General features: G+C 38.6%; 1 protein-coding gene and 1 long non-coding RNA gene across 2 annotated transcripts in view; one reads left to right on the forward strand and one right to left on the reverse strand.

The window, feature by feature from the left end:
• The first annotated feature begins 4360 nt into the window (after positions 1–4360).
• SMC5 (structural maintenance of chromosomes 5) overlaps positions 4361–23523 on the forward strand; it is a 396836-nt gene continuing 377673 nt past the window's right edge. The window contains exon 1 of the mRNA XM_069087011.1: positions 4361–4364. The gene's annotated coding sequence lies outside the window, so the exon portion shown is untranslated. The remainder of the gene's footprint in view (positions 4365–23523) is intronic.
• Positions 16908–23523, reverse strand: part of LOC138160470 (uncharacterized) — a 32717-nt gene continuing 26101 nt past the window's right edge. The window contains exons 2-3 of the long non-coding RNA XR_011168155.1: positions 20205–20269; positions 16908–17358 (exon numbers count right to left, since the gene is read on the reverse strand). This is a non-coding gene — a long non-coding RNA (uncharacterized lncRNA). The remainder of the gene's footprint in view (positions 17359–20204; positions 20270–23523) is intronic.

The raw sequence follows: 23523 nt of genomic DNA on the forward strand, positions 1-23523 counted from the left end.
GTATGGTAGTGATTATGTTCTCCAGCAAGAGCTTGTGGAGGAACAGAGCCAGGAGCTGATGACGGATGAATTGATGAATCTGCATGAGGGGCAACAGCGAGAGGTTAGGGAGGATATCTCATCTGAGGTCAGAGGAAACCTTCATGGCAAGTGAGATTAGAGAGGTTTATCAGATGTGGGGGAAAGTGCAAAATGTTTTTGAAAGCATCACCCAAACAAGGCTGTAGCAATGAGAGCCAAGACTATTTTTAATGATAATGCAATGTCACATTCACGTGACATTCTGAAAAATCATTTTTAAAAAGTGTCATTCGATAGATTCCTAGTCAAAAGCAAATGTAAAGAAAAAAAATCAGTGAGTCAAAACATGAAAGTGATTCTAAAAAATGAAAAATAAGTGAAAGAAGTAGTGTTAGTCTTTTAGCGAAAGTAGCATAAGAAAGAGAACTCCCAACATTGAAATCCCTGATGTTCTCATGGAAGGACATTCTCCTTCCAAGCAATAACCCTTCCTCCTTCTCCTCCCTCTCATCCCCTCACACCAGCCATGACTCTTCTCAAAGGTAAAGTGCAGGTTAATTTGTTTTCCTTTTTGTTTATATTGTGTACTAATCATTGCTATTGTATTTCAGGTGCATTAGGGACAAAAAAACCTACTTAAAATTATAAATAATTATTTTTATATGAATATTTTGAGGATGTGATACTGATCCTCCAACTTTCTATTTTTTTCCTATGGGAAAATTTGCTTTGCAATATAAACAAATCACATGATGAACAGAATTTCAGAACAAATTAAATTCGTAAATTGAGGTTCTACTATATATAGTTTTTAGCTAATAGGCACAGCCAGAAGGCATCACAACCATCATGACTCAGTGCCTAATTAGCTTAGTACCAAAAGGTGTGCAAGGTTTCCTACAAGCAAGCCTCCTCTAAGCAAGCTTCCTGTTCGGCAAGTTCCTCCCCCAAAGGGCTCTATGTGACTCAGGATATATTACAGCTAGGCCAGAGCTCAAAGCAGTAAGACACCCGTGACTGAACATATGTGGTAACATAGACCTATTAATGGACAGGGAAGATCTTCATATTGCATTAACATTACAGTCCCTAAGCTACAATGCTCTAGACAAAAAAAAAAAATCTAAAGTTTTTCTTTTATAGGCTGATGAAGTATTAAGGTTTTTGTTATATCTGATATCCACTGAAGCATTCAGATTTTGTGAACTACACAAAAATAACCAGCAACACACAAACTCCAGACTCTAGGAGTTAACAGTAGTTTCAAAGCTGGGAAAATGAATGGGCTTGTTCTCCTGGCCAGATTAGTGTCAGCAATCATGAATATTCAGCAGTTCGTCTAATCATCAGATTTCAGTTCTTTGAAATACTGTGGTTTGTACATGTAAATGGGAAGCCAACTTGCTTGAAGAAAGCTTTTCTTTTTTCTAGACTGGGGGTGGAAGGGAGAGAACAGACCTATGATTTCATTGCTATGAGAAACTCCTAGTGAGAAAATACCCTCTACTAATTCAGATCAGCACCTGCTTCGTAATATACTAGTCTAAGAGATTTGTCTAGTACACCAAAAGTTTAGGTGATTTGGCCAGAATCACAAAGCCAGACTCAATTAAAATTTAACTAAAATCCATTCATCAGGATGGCTGGCTAAAGTGGCTGCCTAAACAGAAGGCAGTCCACCCTGTTCTCACATACTCTGACAAAACGCTTAAGATTGTGCCAGACTGCATAATTATCAAGAACTCCAACGAGAAGCTACAGTAAGCATCTCCTTCCACCCCAGAACCGCATAGAAAGCTGACCAGAAACCTGAGAGCAATGGGAAAGGGGGCTACTAGCAAAGCTAGCACCAGCTTGGGTTGTAAAAATCTACATAGCTTAATGTCCAGAGCAGCAAGAATGGATGGCTCACCCTGAGAAAACCTTAGGATGGTCAGAAAGTCCAGTGCTGAGGATCTTGGAAGACACAGGGCAAATAGTGGCCATCAACCAGTGTGGTGCTAGAGGGCTCAATAGGGACACCCAAGGCTCAGCAAGAGAGATAAATAAATCAAAGAAACTATGGACCAGTTATCAAAAAATTATTGCATATCTAAAGATTCCCCCATAAAAAGGAGTAACTCTAATAACTGAAAACTGAGGAGGAAAGGGAAAATGGCTTATCCAAAAGAACCATAATAACCACTTAGTTGAAATGAAGCAAAAAAATTAAATATAAACACTAGAAGAAAAAATCAAAACAAAAGCAAATATCTTAGAAAAAAAGTGGTAAATCTTACCCAAATTAATGGACTCCCTCTCAAAATCATAATGGGTTAAATGCAAACCAATGACTCCATGAGGCAGCCAGAAATATTAGAACAAAAAATCAAAAGACTTGAAAAAAAGAAAAAAAATCTGATATCAAAAACACGTGACTTAGAAAGTAGGTCAAGGAGAGATAATTTAAGAATCATTACAGTCCATAAAAACTATGTTTTTTAAATGGCCTGTATAGTATATTTTATTATTATTATTTTATTGGCTATTATTTATATAGTGATTTATGGTTTGCAAAGCATTTTGTAAATGTTATATCATTTGACACAACAACTCTGGGAGGTAGGTGCTATTATTATTTCTATTTTACAAAGGAGGTAACCAAGGCTAATAGAGGGTAAGTGATTTACCCAGTCATACAGCTCATAAGTGTGTGAGGTAGGATTAGACCTCATATTTTCCTGACTCCAAGTTTGGTGTTCTCCCCCACTGTGGTAAAGATCTATTAGAACAAAAAGTCAAAATGAATATAGAAAAAAATACACTGATTACCTGAAAGAAATTCCAAAAGGAAAAGTATCAGGAATGTCATAGCTAGAATCAAGATCTCCCATGTCAATGAGTGTATGCGTATGTGTGTGAAAGAGAGAGAGACAGACACAGAGAGAGAGAGAGAGAGAGAGAGAGAGAGAGATTTTGGAATATAATATTTCATGAGGCAAAAAAGATAAGATTACAACCAGGAATAACACCATACAACACCATTCACAGAGGGAGAAAAAGGGATTGCTAATGGAATAGAAGACTTTCAAGTGTTTCATATGAAAATGCTAGCACTGAAGGGCAGCTAGGTAGCACAATGGATAGAGCACTGGTCTTGAAGTCAGGAAGACCTGAGTTCAAATGTGACCTCAGACCAGATACTTTATACTTACTTGCTGTGTGACTCTGGGCAAGTCATATAATCCTAATTGCCTAACACACACACACACACACACACACACACACAGACACAGACACACACACACAGAGAAAAAAAACTAGCATTGAGTAGGAACTTTGAAGTAAAGATAGAAGAGTACAGAAAAACCTAGGAAGGTAAATTTGTTTGAACAATTTAATGGAACTTTTAAGATGATATAGTGCTAACATTCGAATGGGTAAAAGGACAGAAAATGCCCTTTTGGAACAGAAATGTCTTCAGAGGTTAGTAAGAGAACAATAGAGGTGCCCCACACACACAAAAAAAAGAAAGGCATTGCAATATTTATTTTTTAAATTCATAGGAGAGGACAGAGAAGAGTTCAGAAGGAAATACAGAGGACAGCTTTGAAAGTAACACACAGAATTTAGTTTATGATTTTTTAAAGCAAACAATATGAAATGGAGCTTGAGATTTTCTTACATAATCCTCTTTTGTGTTTTATGCATGATTTTTTTGCAATTTAACATTGAAATTTTAATTTCTTTCAAAAAATAAGCAATTAAATATCAATTGAATTCATGTCATCTAGCTAATAGAAAAAATGAAAGCTATGCTCACCTGTGTCAGATATTTTTTCTGATTTCCCCTAAGGTCCTCTACTAACTTGTTTGTCCAGATTTCATTTTCAGGGCTGGCCTACATTACAAAATCCCATTTCTTTCTTCTCTGGCATGGGTCTTGTCTCATTGTATCTAGTCCTATTACCCCCTTTTCAGAGCTGACTGGAGTCAAAAAAATGATGAAGAGTGCAAAGTTAGCTTATGTGTTCCCTCAGATTTCATATCCTTATCCCTTTCCCCCTTCAGATCTTTCTTCTTTCCAAGTAATTACTCCTAGGTCCTATCTCTAATCCCAATTGGCTATCAAATAATCCCTGCTATAGTTCAATTCAATTCAATTAACATTTACTAAGCAACTACTATGTGCCAGATTAACCAGTCAATAAATATTCATTAAATGGCTTGAACCAGGCACTGTGCTAAGCAATTACAAATATGAAAAAAATAGTTCCTGTCCTCAAGGAATTTGCAATCTATTGGAGGAAGGCAAAATACAAAAGGAACCTGGAAAATGGGGTGGGAGGGAAAGGTACATGGGGGTGGGGGGGAGATATGATGGAAAAGTTCAGCTGGATTATAAAAGAAGAGATGGCTGACCTGGGCACTCTCTTTGAATGGCATTGAATAAACAAAACCAAAAAATCTTATAATCTAAGAGAAGTCGGATAGTACAGTGGTTAGAGAGCTGTAATGGGAATGCAAATTTGGAAGATCTTCCCTGCCCCTAGGCTAAAGTGCACCTGAAGCCTGGGGAGGGAGGCTTGTTGTTCAGTAGATACTTTTTGATTGGCCAGTGGGTCAATAAGGTTGCTACATTCTCTGAGCCAGGAGAAGGCTATATAAGCCCTGATGTGAGACTTTGTTTTGGGGGCTCACTTTGAGAAGTGTTCTGTGATTTGATCTATATTCTGGGAAGCCGTTGTCCAGGGCCCCCCGGCTTTGAAAAACCCAGATGTGGAAACCCAGATGTTGACTGGGTATGGATGTAATAGTTGGACAGTTTGGAAATCTGTCTACTTGATCTGTTTCTGTCTTGATAATTCTGTCTGTGTACTTTGAAGTTCGGGGTGCTGACCTTTTCCCCTGAACAAGGTAAACGATATATGTCTGACTGATTAAAGTAAGCTTGTTAACCCATTTTGAGTGGCTTTCCTTTATCAAAGCAGATCCAAGAACCTGTGTGAGCAGGCACCCTGGGGACACTGGGGTGCTTGCCGCTACAAGAGCTGACGTTGACTTCTTCTTATCCTTCTTTGTATTCCTCAGGTCACCTAATCTCTCATAGTCTTAGAGCAGGGTGTATTGTTAATAGAATGGGAAGATCTTTCTTGCCCATTAATAGGCCTATGTGACCTGCTTTGAGCCTGAGTTGCATGAGTCTGAGTCCCATGATGCTGTGGTAGGAGGAGCTTACTGAAGTATGGTGAGGCAAAGCTGAGGGAGAGTGGGGTGGAACTGAGAGAGAGAGAAGGTCGAGAGAGGCAGAGCAGCTAGTGTGGGTGAAAGAAGGTCATTTTGCCTGGGGGAACTGGTTTGTGGGGAAGCCTGACAGGGGGAAGGCTTGGGGATGGTAGTGCTCCCTGCATTGGCAATGTGTACCAACTTCTTTATTACTGTGATAGACTTGGCTTTCTGGTATATGAATAAATACCTTGGTTTTGTCTTCAACAAAGACAGTCTGTTATATCTTGGTATATAACCTTGAAATATTCCTGCATATTTATAGCAGCTGCTATGGGTAGCACATTAGTGATATATAGGGGTTCTTAACCTTTTGTGTGTCACCAACCCTTTTCATAGTCTGGTAAAGTCTATGGATTCATTCTCAGGATAACGCTTTAAAAAGGATAAAGTAAAATACTTAGAATTACAAAGGAAATCATTTATATTGAAAGAGTTATATATATTTTTTAATGTCCTCAGACTCTTCCACTCTTAGAGAGTTACCTGAGCTTAAGTGATTTGCCTGTGGTCACATGGTAAGTGTTAGGAATAGAATTTGAACCCAGGTCTTTTTGAGACTGAATCCAGGAGTCTATCCAGCACATCACACTACCTTCACATGGAGAGGTACAAATAATATTTACAAATAAAATAAAATACATATTCCAGTATACTTGGGATCAAGCAGAGTGTGGTAAGTGCCAGAAGGAATATACAAAGGAAATACTGCTATTGTTTAGTCATTTTCAGTTATATCCAGTTCTCCGTGACCCCATTTGGGATTTTCTTGGCAAACATACTAGAGTAGTTTGCCATTTCCTTTTCCAGTTCATTTTACAGATGAGGAAACTAAGGTAAACAAGGTTAAGTGATCTGCCCAGCGCCACACAGCTAGTAAGTGTCTGATTGATTGACTTGATAGTTACAAGGGATTTTCACATATTTTATAGTGCTAAATGCTACTATTCCTATTTTACAGATGAAAAAACAGGATGAAATTGAGTGACTTAAGGTCACACAGTTAGAAAGAGGAGATATAATTAGAAACAAATGTGGAGTTTTTAAACACCTTTTTAAAAAGGATCTAGATCTTTACTTTGAAGGCTAGTATTAAGAAACATTTATTAAAGTGCTTACTACTACTACAACTACTACTGCTACTACTAGGTTGCATTTAGATAGTACCTACCATGTGCCAGGAACTATTTGAAGCACCTTAGATATGTCTATCTGTTATAGGAATGTAAATTTTTAAGATCTTCCCTGCCCCTAGGCCCTTTGATAGGCTTAAGAGACTCTGAGAACCTTCCTTGATTTGCAAATACACTCTGCCCCCTAATAGGCTACATGGATCCTGAGATGGGAGGCTTGTTTTTCAGGAGATACTTTGTGACTAGGCAGTGGGTCAAGAAGGTTGTTACATTCTCTGAGCCAGGAGAAGGCTATATAATCCCTGATGTGAAGCTTTGCTTTGGGGCTGACTTTGAGAAGTGTTGTGTGATTTGACCAGATGAGACTCTGGGCAGCCGTTGAGAGCCCCCCCGCCCTGCTTTGAAAACCCAGATGTTGATGCTTCCCTCTCTGGTAACTGACTAGGTATGGATGTGATGGTCAGGACAGTTGGAGGCCTGTCTGCTTGATCTGTTTTTATGTTTTCTTGTAACTTCTGTCTGTGAACTCTGAAGTTCAGGGTGCTGACTTTTCCCCCTGAACAAGGTAAATGATATATTTGATTGATTAAAGCAAGATTGTTAACCCTTTTTTAGTTGCTTTTCTTTAGAAAAGCAGGTCTACGAACCTGGGTTGGCAGCCACCCTGGGGATGCTGGGGTGCTTGCCGCTACACTATCTTATTCTCACAGCAATCCTGTAACATAGTTGCTGGCATTATTCTCATTCTACCGTTGAGGAAACTGACACAGATAGATTTATCCAGGGTCACACAGCTATTAAATATCTGAAGCTGGATTTGAACTAAGGTTTTCCAGACTTCGGGACTGGCCTTCTATCTACTGTGCCACCTACCTGCCCCTTCTAATAGTATCTATCCCCAGTGCTTACTGTGGACCAGGCAAAGAGAAGCAAAAAAAGGAAGACAATTCCTGCCCTTGAGGAGTTTACATTCTAAGGGAAGAAAATAACACATGAAAGAAAACTGAAAAAGGTGGGGAGGAAAGGGAGTCCAGAGAGTCAGGAGAGAAGCCTGGAGTAGAATGGACAGAACATACATGGCTGACCTAGGAGGACCTTCCTTAAAATAGAGGTTGAAGGAGGAAACAACCAATCAGAAGAAGGAGAGTTGTGGGGGCCCAGGGATCTTTCAGCATGAGAAGGCTACTGGAGCATGATGGAGAAAGAAGTCAGAGAGTAAGGAGCAGAGCCAGAGTGGAATGAAGGAGATCTTCCTAGAAACCTACAAGTGAAATTTTTGAAATTATATCCCTTCCTTTTTCCCCTTTAAACACAGACACTACTTGAAATTCTTTCCTTTTTTCAGATTGCCTGCCATCCTATCAATTGGATATTTCTTCAAACCCCCTTCTTAAAAAAAAAAAATACTGCCTGCAAGGAATTTAATTAGATATTTCCTCCTGGTACTTAGAAGAGATCAGTCACTTAGAGGGTGTGACAGAGGAAAGAAAGGTAATTTTGCATCTTTGGGCACTGAGAGGAGGGGAGACTTGTGGTAGAGAAGGCTGGGAAGTTGCCAGCCTAAAGGCAGTGTGAGAAACAAAAGAGGGAATGCCAGAAGAAAGAAAAAAAAAAAAAACAGGCGCAAGGGCTCCAAAAGACAAACACTGCCTACTTCATAGTTTCCCCTAAGGCTGCCTTTACTGTCTTCAAATATTAAGGAAATGTGCTCATTTCCAGAGTAGACTTCTGATGCTTCTGACTCAGGGGCAAATACATTATAAAGTCTCCAAAGGAATATGAGGTCTATTTCCTTATCCTTTACCTGGGAATTCTTTCCCTCTCTAAATCTCTTCTCCTAGCCCCTCAAAACCATCATCAAGTCCTAGAGACCCTTTTGGAGATAGGTGCCATGAGGGCTAAGTTGTCATGAAGAAATCAAAACCCTTTCAACAAGTGACAGGCTCTGGTGAAGAGAGCCCCATAATGTACTCCGTCAACATGCCAAACACATGTACTTTGTTAGGTTTAATCAGGAACAGATCTGTTCCTAGTTGCACTTCTCCAAACCTGTTTTATAATCATGCCAGTAGAATGGGCAAAATTTCCGTTCAAAGCCACCATAAAAAGCATCCAGATGTTTTTGCTGGGATGACATGCACCTGCACCCGAGGCTGCCCACATCAGCAGCTTTCCAGCTTCTCTTTGGGAAGCAAACAGCACGTAGTGCTTTATGGGACAGCATGATAAGGGAGTAAAAGAAAGGAATTTTTATAACCATCTCTTATTCTCTCATTCAACAACTTTTTTGTGAAACACCCACCAATGACACCATTATTCTTCTACTCACCCAAATTCACAACTTAGGGTGGAAGAAAATCCTGCATTCTCCAGAAACAATTTTATTAATTAAATTCAACATATCTAAGCCTTTCTGCTTACAGAAAGAAAGAATCTTTTAGATTCTTTTAGGAATTTTTTAGAATCCTTTTAGGACAGAAATCCATCCTGACTTCTCTGCCAAAAGCCATGTATGATTTGTGGTATTCTCAAACAAAGTCAAATTCTTCAGTAAGATAAAACATATTACAGAACTTTAGGTGAAAAGTCAACCAACATTTTGTTTCATTAAACAGAACAATAGTCACTTAACTTTTGGCATATGTTTAAAGAATCATCTTCCTTTTTTTCTTTCATTTTTTGATTTTGAAAAGCTTTATAAGCACTCATTATCCCAATTTATCCATAAAAAGAAAAGGAACCTTATGTAACAGATTTTCATGAGCCCCACAAAACAAATTCTCACATTGGTTAGATTCAAAAATGGTTGTTTTATTCTTCATTTTAAGTCCATCACCTGCAGGAGGTGGGTAAGATACTTCATCTTTGATCCTCTGGAATTGTGGAATACAAGAGAGTTATTATTAATCACTGTATTAGTCAGTTCTAAAGTATTTCAAAGTGTTTTGCTTTGTAATACTGTCATTGAATACAGTAAGCTACTAGTCACTTCACTCTGCATCAGTTCATAGAACTGTTTACAGTTTCCTTTGAAACTGTTCATTTCACTGTTTTCTGGCATAATAATATTCTATGGCATTCATATACCATTATTTGTTTGGCCATTCTCCAATTGGTGGGCCACTACTTAATTTCCTGGGGTTTTTTTTACTGCAAAAACTGCTACTATAAATATTTTTATACATATAGGTCCATTTCCATTTAGGAAATTGGCCTAGTACTGGTATTTCTGAGTCAGAGAGTGTGGATAGTTTAATGACTTTAGGGCATTATTTTAAATTGCTTCCAGAATGGCTGAACTAATTCACAGTTCCACTAATAATTCATTAGTGTGCCTATTTTCCTGCATCCTCTCCAACATTTGTCATTTTCCTTTTTTGTCATCTTTACAAATCTGATGTGTGTGAATTAGAACCTCAGAGTTGCTTTCATCTGTATTTCTCTAATGATTAATGATTTGAAGCATTTTTATATGAACATTGATGGTGTCAGTTTTGAAAACTGCCGAGAGAACAATTTTTCTAAACCTTTCTAAATCTCTTTCACCACTTTCTCTAAGGATTCTCCTTTCCATCTAGTCAAAGGTGAACTCAAGTGATACTTCCATTAAATGAAATAATCCAAGATTTCTTCCTTCTTTTAGTCTGATCATTACCTTAATTACTCCTTCTTGGACTGATCAACAGTAAAGGGCTTGGGAGATGGATTGGCAGTGAGTTAGGCATTCTATAAGACTAAAGTAAAAATAGTATAGTGAAGAATATTGTTTTGTACTTTATAGTTAAAGAAAAACTGATAAGGTTTTCTTATTTAGGTGGTACCAAGGGCTTCAGACTAAAGTATTCAAATCTTACTTAGTAATATGCAGCTGAAAGAGGCAATGGGAGTATGGGGGGTAGGGCTGTTGTGCTTCCATAGTGGTATCTTTGATTCATTCCTTCACCCCCTGTATCCAATCTGTTGCCAAGCCTCATTCATTCTCCCTCCTTAATGTCTCTCACATTTATACCCCTTCTCTGTTCATCATGCAGAATCTTAGTTCACACTCTTCACATCTTGCCTAGACTATTGCAATTGTCTTCTAATTGGAATCCTTGCATCCAGTCCTCCCCACAGTGACATTCCTAAAAAGAAGGACTGACCATTCTTGTTCAAGTTTTTTGTCCAAGAGGCTTCATTTATTCTTTGTTGCCTATAGAATAGAATACACTACATATTTAAATTGCTTCAGTCTGGCTCCAGTTAATCTTCAAAGGCTAGTGATGCATTTATTACTTCCCCTCACATCCTAAATTCCAGCTGAACGGGGCAACTTGCTGATCTCTGTAGAGGACACCATTTCTCCTTCCCCTTGCCCCTTACCATATCTGGCCACTGGACCCAGATGGCTCCAAAGGATAAAGTGAGGCTGCTGACTTTGCACAGTCCTCCCTCACTTAAATCCAATTCATTTGCATGTCATGGCATCATCTCCCTGATGTCATCGTCTTCTTTGAGAATGAAAGACAAACAGCTGCCCCACACTGCTTCTTTTCCTGCTCATCTCAGTCTCTAAATCGAAATCCTTGCTTTCTTTAGGCCTCAGGTCAAAGGCCACCTCCCTAAAGGTGGCTTTTCCCAAGTCCTTCAGTAGTTGTTAGTGCCCACCGCTCCCCCCCAATAATGTTGCTTTGATTTTGTTTATATTGTGTGCTTACTTTTCTGTGAAAACATACCTTTCCAGCAGAATGTAACCTCCTTGGGGGCAGACATTGCTTCACCTTTGGCTTTGTATCTCCTGTCCCTAGAACGGGAGGCAGTTGCTGATTGATTTGTAGAACATAGGGTTTGAGGTAAATAAAAAGATAAATAAGACTTGGTCTTGACCTTCATGGAGATAAAATGAGAGAAGGCATCTATACAAATCATTATAGTGCGATGCCATAAATACATAGTAATCATAAAATAAAATGATAATAATAAACAATATTTATATAGCAACTGAAAGTTTGTGAACTGCTTTAAATGGATCTTCTCAATTGAGCCTTATAATAAAACTACCTAGTGCAGGTCCTCCAATAACTATTATCCCTACCTTCAGATGAGACAGCCGAGCAGATTATATGATTTGGTAATCATCACTCAGTAAGAGTACGAGGTAGAATGGTAAATCAAGTCTTCCTGATATCAAGACCCATACTTTAACCTCTAGGCTACAGTGTCACTCTTACGTAAGAAAAGCATAGAGAAGGCTCTTGTGGACGTTGGAGGTGGGAGAGACACAAGAGCTATCTGTTTTTGTCAGGCCTGTGATTTAATTGGTAGAGAGAAACTTCTATCAAAATAGACAGGCTTCTGCTTTGCAAATTGACGCAATCTGGGAGGCATTTAGAGATTAAACAAATTTCTCAGGATCACAGCCAAATGTGTCAGAGGTAGGTCTTGAGTCTCAGCCTCTCTGGTTCCAGGGTTTTCTCTCTCTCCTTCCACTATATCATATTGCCTCAGACATAAAGTACTACAGACATGATCTAACCAGGACAGAACAGTGTGGGACTATCTATCATCTCTCTTATTCTGGTGTCCTCAAGGACAGAGGCTTATTTCGTTCTTCTTTCTTCTTCTTCTTCTTGCCTTTTTTTGTATACCCAGCATTAAGCACAGGACCTCTTGTCGACCTCTTCTGAGGCACTCTAAGACCTTGTCAGGTTTTTTGGATGTTAAATGCATACTCTTAGCTCATACAGAGCTCCATATAAATGTCAAAAATGGTAGCTTTAGAAGTAAAAAAGGAACCTAGTTTTACAGATAAGGAAACTGAGACCCAGAGAGATGAAGATTAAAGTCAGGCAGGAAAGGCACTCATAGGCATTGGAAACTAGTTCCTTCCTCTAACTCTAAATCCAGTACTATAAATAATAACAATAATAATAATAAAATAAAAAAATAAAAATAATCGTTATGATGCTTAATAATGATCATAACTGTTAGTGATGATATAATTTACAATTATTAATAATGATGGTAGTTATACTTAATAATAATTTACTATCATTATTATTAATACTAAGTACTACAGTCTCCTAAAACTTATAGTCTTTTTTTTTAGGATCTGTTGTCTAATTCAGGGGTGGGAACTTGCGGCCTTGAGGTCACATGTGGCCTTTGGGTGTGGCCTTTTGACTGAGTCCAAATTTTACAGAACAAAACCTTTTATTAAGGAGATTTGTTCTGTGAAGTTTGGATTCAGTAAAAGGGCCACACTTGAGGACCTAGAGGCCACATGTGGCCTTGATGTCACAGGTTCCCCACCCCTAGAGCTATTTCCCCCCATTTTTTAAAGGTAATCATTTAAAATAATAAGGGGATTTCTCTTAAGGATATTATTGATTGATCTTTGATACCTTTTGACCCATATTTTTTACATATTGACAAGTCTCTTGCCTTGGATCTTTTGATACTATTGACAGACTAATACATTTCTTCAAATCGCCTGAAACTAATGCCAACCTTGGAGAGCAGCCAGTCTCCCACTGACTCAATAAGTCCCTTTCCCAGTCCTCCACCAGGGTAAAACCAAGTAAGACAGGAGAGTTATGTCCCTAGTAGCAGAGTGCAGTGGCGGTGGGAAAATCAAGCAGTCTTCAGGTTCTAAGAAAGATGGGACAAATTGGGAATTAGAACCCAAGAGAGAGAAAGAGATAAGACCAGCTATGGACATTTGTCTCTGTATGGGCCATTCCTTCACACGTAATGAGCAGCAATAAAGATTCACTTCACTTGGATAAATTAAGAATGAATGGTCTTGTCACAAGAAGGGGAACAGTGCCTGATCAAGGATCAAGTTCTGTATTCTGTGTTTCAGTTTATCAGGATGTGGAAGCAGTTTCCCAGGGTAACCGTAGAGCCTACAAATATCGTGGAGATGAGTAAGAATGAGCTCATCATTGTCTCTGGCGTAAACATATTTTCTACCCAGGCAACAACTGAGTTCTTTTTACATTTGATTCCAAATCTCATGAGGCATTATGGCATATCAATGACTCAATCAATAAGTACTTATTTATCACCTACTGCATGCTAGGCATTGTGCTAAGCACTGGGGATGTGAATTCAATAAATTACATAAGCCCTACTTGCAAGAAGTTTACATTCTGGTGGGTCAAGAGCTGTCCTTGGAATCAGAAAGACCTAGGTTTTGAGTCTTTCCTCTTAAAAAATACTGGCCATGTCACCCTGGACAAATTATTTAACCACTCAGTGCCCTAGTCAACTCTCCAAGAATGTAAGTTGCAGAAAATGTTACATTCTCCATTGTTAGGGGGAATTCTTTAGTGGGAGCTACCTGTACTGATGAAAGCAAACATTTAGTAAAAAAGAAATCAGTGTTGGACCATCATTAGTAATCTGGACTTTGAGGATAAGAGGGGAAAAGCAGTAACCTGTACCAGTAGAAGCATTTTTAAGTGCCATCTCTTCCCAATGAATAACAACATCTTTCCAACTTTTCTCACACTATTCTCATGCCCATTTATTTCCCCCTTACTCATGTCAGCTGTATGGGATGGTAGCATTTCTTTGACCTAACTAACATGCAGAGTTTTAAGCCAATTTCATTAGTAAAGGCAGATAATAAATGAACTATTTTTTTAAATCCCCAAAGTGAATTTTCTTAAGACCTCATGAAGTTGTGGGTATTTTTTTCCTCCCTTGCTTCTCCTCTTGAGTGAGATACATTTCAAAACTAGAGCTCAATTGTAGATGTGTTTAGGACAAATCCAAGGTGTAGTAAACTTCCTACTGAGGTAGCACCTTTTCTTCAGAAGAGCACAGAACTTCCTGGAAGGGAATAGGGAGTATTGCCCTCATAAGGGAGGCTGAGTGTGTGAAGGCATGTGATCGCACATTGAAAGCAATTTTGGATCAGATCCACTCTATCTGGTATTTCATTGTTAGGAGCTACTAGAAAGCAATAAATTTCGGAACTTCTATGACCCCAAACTTAAGGCCTTTACTTAAAGAAATCCCCAACTTGTCCAAGACAGGTTGTTCTACCTAAACAACAGTTTTACCTAAACATGTTTCTGCAAGAGAACAGTGTTTCCTTTAAGATGCTGTTTTGTTGCCTAGGAAAAACATCATTTTGATGTCAGGGAGACATAGCCTTTCTGCCAGAGTCCTCTGGCAATGAGTAAATTCTCTGGGAGTGGTTTAAGCAATCTTTCAGTCCACCACTATATCATTTCCTTAACTACAGCTTGTGAGTCCTGGAGGGCCTTTCCCCAGAAAGGTTATTCCAGTTATTCACACGATGTGTGTAGCTGGGCTTAAATTGTGCGGTGTCTCACAGGCTCTCACATCAAAGACTTTTTATAGTTGGACTCAGGGCTAAGAAGCACAAAAGCTTAGGGGTCTTTGTCTACCTACAGTCAGAGTAAGATGCAACCAACTAGTAGTTGGTGAACATAGGCAATTAATAATCATTATTATGATTATACTTTTGTATTTATATGTGTTAAATTACGTAGGGCTTTTTTTTTACAGAGGAGCTAGAAACTATTCTTTGAAGGGGATGGAAGAATTATCAACATATATGATATCATTATATGTATATGGCAGGTGCTTTGGGGGAGGGACTGTTGTCTAGACCTGTGTCATTGGTATGAGGAACTATTGATGGGGATACTCTGTCTTGGTAGCTGTTCTACTATTCATAGTCTAAGGAAGCTACCTGCTACACTGGCAATTTAAATAACTTACCCAGGATTACAAAGTGAGAATGTTTATTTGGTAGGATTTGAGCCCAGTTTTTTTTTTCTATCGCTGGGTCCAAATCTCTATCACTGCTCTTCACATTCTCTCATATATGTGTATTGGATATCTGTAATTATATCTGTATGCATTATTACATGATGTTCTTATATACACATATATGTATACATGTGGGTGTGTGTGCATACACACACACCACGAGGATCCATCGATACTTAGTTCTAGGGTCTTTCCTTATATTCTTTTGATATACACAAATGTTTATCTCTGTCTATACATATACAGACGTGTATGTCTACAAAAATACATATACATATGCAGAAAGGAGGAAAGAAAGAGAAAAGAAGAGGAGAGAGAGAAAAGTAGAGAAGAGGGAGAGGGAAAAAATAAGAGAGGGAAGAGTGAGAGAGGAAAGAGTCCCTCGGAATATGGATCTTCTACAAAATATGGTCATGCCATTGAGTGTCCTTGAAGACTAATTACCCTTTAATTATGAAATATCCCTGTGATTTTAGTTTTTTTTAATGAAGTCTATTGCTAAAGATATTTTAAAGGAGGTATGCCAGAGATTTACTGAGCATTAAATGTGTGGATGTAGAAGGAAGGTCTATTATAGAAGTTTGTGATTTTTAAGCCTGTTATCAAGGTAGAGACCCAGATAATAACCCACAAATTGCATTTCCCCTCATTACTGTAATCCCAGAGCAGACATTTTGGTAAAGCTGTAGTAGTAGATTAAATTCTGAGTTCCCAAGCAAAATTACAAAAGAGCTTCTCTCTAAACCACGGCTACCAGTAATGTCCGTATGCCTGGACCCCATGAGACTACTTCCCCCTGTCGGTCCCTCAAGCCTAGCATGGCTTAGATGAATACCTTCCTAAGTAAGCTTTGCTTAAAGTCTGAATTAGTTAAGAAGAAATAACAGTGAACTGAACAGGTTTGTAAATGTTGTGGAGATGCTTTCCTGGGAGTGGACAGATGGTAAAATAAAGTCATTATTCTTTAGTACTAATTTGTCATAAGTGGTTGCTGTTCCTATGCAAGTAGATATGTGCAAAAGTGAGCTAATTTGCCTTCAGGGGTCTGCTATGTTTGGAGGTTTTTTTGTTTGTTTGAGGGGAAAAAAAGTAGTCCATCGATAGATCTCATTGATGTGAGTCACCCTCCTATGTTAAAGATTGCAACCTATCTATGCCCTCCTATCCTATGAAATGCCTGTCCAAGTTTTTCTGAAAATGCTCCATGGGGGGAGCCATCAAATATTCTAGGGGACTTGCTGCTTGTTTTCTTGACAGGGTTATTTCTTATCTTCTTTTCCCATCCCAAATCTGTGTGACAATATTCTTGATGTCATTTCTCTTGCAGAATTCTTAGTTCTTGATGTGATGCAGCATACATACAACAGTCCTCATACAAAATAGTGAGCATAGCCATCCTATCAAATATACAGTTCCTTAGGGGCAGGGACTGTTGAACTTTTGTCTTTCTATCCCTCTTACCTTGTGCAGTACCTGGAACATAGTAAGCATTCACTAATTGATTTGTTCATGATGCTGAAGAATGTACCCTAGAGAATCATTGGATCATAAATCTAGAGTTGGAAGTGACCTTCCAGGTCGAGTAGTCCAACCCCCTTATTTTGCATATGAAGAGATGGAGGTCCATGGAGATTAAGTAATTTTGCCAGGTCACACACTTAATAAGCAGAAGAGACAGGATAGGTGCATGGGGTTTATTTATTTGTTAAGAATATACTGAATAGGCTGACTATAAATATTTCTTCTTTTTTGGAAGCAAGGCAATTGGGGTTAAGCGACTTGCCCAAGATCACACAGCTAGTAAGTGTCAAGTGTCTGAGGCCAGATTTGAACTCAGGTCCTCCTGACTCCAGTGTCGGTGCTCTATTCACTGCACCACCTAGCCGCTCCCAAATATTTCTTCTTATGAAATGCCTTTGAAATATCATGGTTATATGACCATCTGGATAAATGGTGAACTGACCCGTTTCAAACCATCAATATTAGTGGAATCAACTTCAGAACAATTTTGGACATCCTTCGGGGTACTCTTTGGATAATTCAACACTCCAAACACTCTGTGGTCTTGAATAGTCGGTCAATGTAGGTCATAAACCATAGATGCTTGCCCAACCTGGGCTACTCTTGACTATGGCCCTCTATAAATTTGCTGCAAGGGAAGAGGAGAAAAGAAGGGAACAAGCATTTATTAAGTTCAGACTATTTTCCAGGCACAGTGCTAAGCACTTTACAGATAAGGACCTTCTTTGTATTCCTTTAACATTACTCTGACATCAGTAGAGTATATGGACTGTTTTTTGCTTTCCCACTTTTCTTACATGACCAGTCTTTTTCTTCTTCTGGTCATTCATTTCTCAGTGTCATCCTTTAAGCTAAAGCTCCAATGCAATTCCTCATTCGTGATGGGTTACATTATATTACATTTGTAATGGGTGGCATTACATTACAACCCACCATGGCCCATTCCATTGACCCTTGAATATAGTTTACATATAATATTGTACAGAGTTGTTAAATTGATGACTATACCCCTAATATGATCGCAGGTTGGTGAGTGTACATAACATAATTCCACTCCCTGAATTGTAAACTTGTTGTTCATCCCAAAGGATATACAAATAAAATTACCTAAATTTCTCTGAAGAAGAAACAATGGGTCATTTTTATTGCCTGTTTTTGGTGTCATTAAGATATAGAATACAATAATTTGCTTCCTTTTTTTCTTAAATTTTTTTCATTTTTTTAGTTCCAATTTCTCTCCCTTCTTCTATGCCCTCTCCTCCCCATTGAGGAGTTAAGAAATACGATAGGGTGGGTAAGTGGCATAGCGAATAGAGCACTGGCCCTGGAGTCAGGAGGACCTGAGTTCAAATCTGGCCTCAGACACTTAACACTTACTAGCCGTGTGACCTTGGGCAAGTCACTTAACCCCAATTGCCCTGTCCTCTCCCCTCCAAAATGAAAAAAAAATATGATAGCAATCATATATATGAAGTCAGGCAAAACAATTGCCCTGCCTGCCCCCCCTCAAAAAAATGCAAAAAAAAAATTAAAAAATAAAAATATGATAGCCAGGGTGGCTAGGTGGTGCAGCGAATAGTCAGGAGGACCTGAGTTCAAATTCGGTCTCAGACACTTAAAACAAAATTAGCCGTGTGACCTTGGGCAAGTCACTTAACCCCAATTGCCCTGTCCTCCCCCCTCCAAAAAGAAAAAAAAATATGATAGCCATCATATATATGAAGTCAGGCAAAACATATTTCTGCATTAACCATATTCTAAGGTGGGGGGGAGAAAGGAAAAATATGTTTCAGTCCGCAATCTGAATCCATCAGTTCTCCATCTGTAGATGGATAACATTTTTCATTATGATTGTTTTGGAACTGTAGTGGTTCGCTGTATTGATCAGAATTTCTAAGTTGATTATCTTTTTTGTTGTGTCATTTTCAGTTCTGCCTGATTCTTTGTGACCCCATTTGGGGTTTTCTTGGCAAAGATACTGGAATGATTTCGCATTTTCTTCTCCAGCTCATTTTCCAGATGAAGAACTGAGGAAAACAGGATTAAGTGATGCCTGGGGTCACATAGATAGTAGGTATCTGAGAACAGATTTGAAATTAGTCAGATGAATTCTTGAATCTAGCCCCATCATTCTATCTACTGTGCCACCTATCTGCTTTACTAAATTGGGGTCACTGTGTATATTCCTCTGGTTCTTTCCACTTCACTTTGCATCAGTTCATGTAAGACATCCCAGGTTTTTCTGAAACCATCCCCTTTATCATTTCTTTTTTTTTTTTTTAAGCAATCGGGGTTAAGTAACTTGCTCAAGGTTACACAGCCAGTTATTTCTGGGTATGGTGCTGAGTGTCTGAGCCCAGGATTTGATCTCCAGGTCATCCCAACACTGGAGCCAGTGCTCTTACTCACTGAGCCACCTGGCCACCCCTAAGCAATTGGGGTTAAGTAACGTGCTCAAGGTTACACGGCCAGGTGTTTCTGGGTGGGTGCTAAGTGTCTGAGCCTGGGATTCGATCTCCAGGTCATCCTGACACTGGAGCCGGTGCTCTTACTCGCTGTGCTACCTGGCCGCCCCACCCTTTATCATTTCTTATAACCCAATCGTAGAATAAGATAATTTTCAAAGAATTAAATGAATATGAGGCGATAGCTAGATGGCACAGTGAATAGAGCACCGGCTCTGGAGTCAGGAGGACTTGAGTTCAAATCTGGCCTCAGACATTTGACATACTTACTAGCTGTGTGACCTTCGGCAAGTCAACCTCAATTGTCTTGCCTTCCCCCCTCCAAAAAGAAAGAATTAAATTAATTTTCGGGGGGTAACACAGAGGAGCAGCTGCAACATACAATCAATGAGGCATTTTAAAGAAGACAAAGAAATGTATGAAAGGAAGGTAATATGAATAAAGGAATAAGAACAAAAGGACAGCTAGAGTGCTCCACTACTATGTTCATGATACCAGGAGAAAAGAAGGAAGGCCTTCAGCAAGTAAGGGGAAGCCACTGTGGAAATTTTAGGATATAGGATATATGGGAAAATATATGGACAGGTTCAGATCTGAATCATTGGAAGAAACTTATAAATTTATCATCATGGATCCTCTTGACTGTTTGAATTTTAGAAGGAAAAGCATAGAGATTCTAAAATTATTCCATCATCTCATTCACTCTCTTAGCGTATGGATTCTTGGTTTCAAGTTCAGTCCCTGATGACTAGGTTATTATCCTGAACAGCAAAGCATCTACTCTGGGATAAATCTCCCTAATTAAAGAAAAAAGAAGTCATAGAAGTAGAGATAAGCATGGAGAGAGTAGATAAGAAGAAGTGAGGTAGGAGCAAGGCTTATAAGATAGATGCATTCACTAGGGAGAGGAAATGTTGCTGCCTTTGTTTCTATACTTTCCAACTATCCCTGAAATAGGATTGGTCCTATATGCATTTTATCGTTGGAAGTTCCTCATCCTCCAACTTACCTTTTCTGACTCCTTCTACTTCCCTTTGGCACCCTTTCCCCTTTGTTGCCCAGGGCCAGTGCTTCCTGAAAGGAAAAAAAATCAATCTGAAGAATGAATTCATACTAAAGTTTTTCTGATTGAATACATTTCCTTTCTGATTAGGATTTTAAATGGGGATCATTTGGATAGGTTAGTACTTAATTCAAATGAATTCATCTCTAACATGGATTTTCTTATGATGTGACACCTAAGCAAGAGACATATTCTTGGAGAGAGGAATTTTCCTACTATCCCTTAACTCATATCCAAGAGGTTGCCATCTACTCAAACTGGTCCTTCCTATGGATATACTGTAATAGAACTCATGACAATCTTGTTGGGGGTGGAGATGAGGGATTCACACCTTTACCCCTCAAAAATATCTCCTCCCCACATACAAAAAATAGCTATCCATTTTCATCAAATCTAGGTAGGAAGGACACCACATCAATAAAAGCCAGGTAGTCAAAGCAAGAAGGAAATAAAAGCATGAGGCAAACACAAGATTGGAAGTTTTGAAATCTAGGTTCAAATTTCACCTCCGTTACTAATTCATTGAGTGATCTTGGACAAATCTCTGCATTGCCTGAGCTCTGATTTCTTTCTTTTTTTGTCCTATTTATTTTTTTAAGTATTTTGAATTAATCTGTTGCTTCTTCTACCCCCTCTTCCCAGAATAAATTAAACCAACTAATGAATCTAAAAAACCAATCCCTCAAATACATATCTATACAGTTTGACATAACAAACTCCCACATTAGCCACATCTGAAAAAGTTTATCTCCTTCTGCATTCTAAGTTCATCACCTCTCTGTCAGGAGGAGAATGGAGTGTTTCAAATTCATTCTTTTGAATTTGTGACATGTCATTGGTCAGAATTCTATAGTCTTACAAAGTTATTTTTCTCTATAAAGTTGTTACCATTGTATAAATTATTCTCCTAGTTTTATTCATTTTACTCTGAATCAGCTCATAAAGATCTTCCCAGTTTCTTGAAAATTGTACATTTCCTCATTTCTTATAGAACGGAAATAGTCCATTATACCCACATACCACACTTTGTTTATTCATTACCTGTGTGATCACAGGCAAGTTTCTTAGCTTCTCTGGGTGTCAGTTTCATCATCTGTGAAGGGAAAGAATTGTACTACATACATTCTGAGAAGATCTCTTCCAGCTCTGAAATTCCATGACTTGAAGATTTGGCCCAAATTCCTGTTAATAATCCTCCTGGCTACATTTCTGCCTTTTTCTGTGGATTCAAAAATTCAAAAATTTCTGTTCTTTTTTATTTCTAATACCTAGATCAGGGACAGATGTTCAAAGCTTATATGCAGAGTCTGCTTCATGACCTTTGGACACCACCTTAATTTTTCCTGAATCCTTTCCAACTGTCTCCTCCAGTTTTTTTTTTGTTTTTGTTTTTTTGTTAAGATCCATTTTGTGATAATGAAAATACTGACATTCATTAGAGTGCTTTGAAGTTTGGAAAGTGTTTTAAATATATTAGTTCACTTGAGTCTCACAAAAATTCAGAGATAGGTGGAGCATAGATTTAGAGCTAGAAGTAACCCAACCTCCTCATTTTATCAAGAAGGAACTAAAACCTAAAGAAAGATTAAAGGACTTGACCAAAATTGCATAGTAAGTAGAATGAGGATTCTAACCCAGGGCCTCTGACTAGGCTCATAGACTAAAACTGAAAAGGACCTTAAGACTATGACTTTCAATCCCCTCATTTTGTAGACAAAGAAAGTGAAGCCCAAAGACTTGCTGCTGCTCATGAAGCTAACTAGTGCCAGACACAGGATTTCAACTGAGGCCTCTGACTCCAGGTCTAGTGCTCTGTCTACTCTACCACAAATTCAGTATTTGGGAACTACAGATATTACTATCTTTGTTTTACAGATAAGGAAACTGAGGCTCAGATAAATTAAACGACTTGCCCATGATCACACAACTGTGTCAGAGACAGAATTTGAACTGAGGTTACCCCAGATACCGATGCCATGATACCAGTTAGCATCAGCAGAAAAGCATAATTTAATAATAGGACAGAACACCAAATAATAACAGTAATATATACTTTCCTTAGTTGTTCCAAAGAGTTCCTCTATTTCCTTAAACCTCTAACTTGCTAATTTTCACTGTCTGTCCCTCATGCCTGGAATGCTCTCTTCCCTCTTCTCTGCCTCCTGTTTTCCCTGGCTTCTTTCAAATGCCATTTCACCTTCTGTGGAAAGGCTTTCCCAATCTTTCTTAAAACTAGTGCCTTTGGGGCAGCCAGGTAGCACAGCAAGTAAGAGCACCGGCTCCAGTGTCGGGATGACCTGGGGATCGAATCCAGGCTCAGACACTTAGCACCCACCCAGAAACACCTGGCCATGTAACCTTGAGCAAGTTACTTAACCCCAATTGCTTAGGTGCAGCTAGGTGGCTCAGCGAGTAAGAGCACCAGCCCCAGTGTCAGGATGACCTGGGGATCGAATCTGGGCTCCGACACTCAGCACCACACCCAGAAATAACTGGCCATGTAACCTTGAGCAAGTTACTTAACCTGGATTGCTTAAAAAACAAAACAAAACTAGTGCCTTCTCTCTGTTGATTATCACCAAATTATCCTTTATATCTTGTTTGTACATATTTTGTTTGCATGTTATATCTCCCCTTAAATTGTAAATCCCTTGAGATCAAAGACTTTCTTTTGCTTTTTTTTTGTGTGTGTACTCAATGTTTAGTAAAGTGTCAGAGTAGGTGCTTGATAAAGGTGCTTTTGACTGACTACTAACTGATTGACTTACAACTGGGAAGTGGTTTGGATACAAATGAGAACAGAGTCCACCATCTTCTTTAAACCACTTGTGTTTTTGTTTTATTTGAGAGACCATTAACTGGCCTATAAATAATTCTCCAACCGTAAGCTGAATATTTGAGAAATTTCTCAGGATTCCCAGGTAGTAGGTAGTGCCTTAATTCTATAGTACATAATTTAGACCAAAAAAGGAAAATCTAACTAATAAAGCATCAGGGAGAGACTTAGCACCTCAAGGGAATCAGGATTAATAAGTTAAGAACCTTTGATCAAAAAGATTAGCCATGTTAATGGTAATAAGTGACAGTCTGGGCAACCAAAAAAATCATTTTACTTTTGCCCTTCCTTCTGCAGTGATATTGTTGAAAGATAATTGGACCTGTGGAGAGAAAGGAAAAGAAAGGAAAAAAGAAAGAAAGGAAGGAAGAAAGAAAGAGAGAGAAAGAAAGAAAGAAAGAAAGAAAGAAAGAAAGAAAGAAAGAAAGA

Source organism: Petaurus breviceps, unplaced genomic scaffold (assembly GCF_028583685.1).
Source record: "Petaurus breviceps papuanus isolate PSGF00001 unplaced genomic scaffold, PetGlider_PUasm1.0 118, whole genome shotgun sequence".
In the NCBI taxonomy this organism is placed as follows: Eukaryota; Metazoa; Chordata; class Mammalia; order Diprotodontia; family Petauridae; genus Petaurus; species Petaurus breviceps.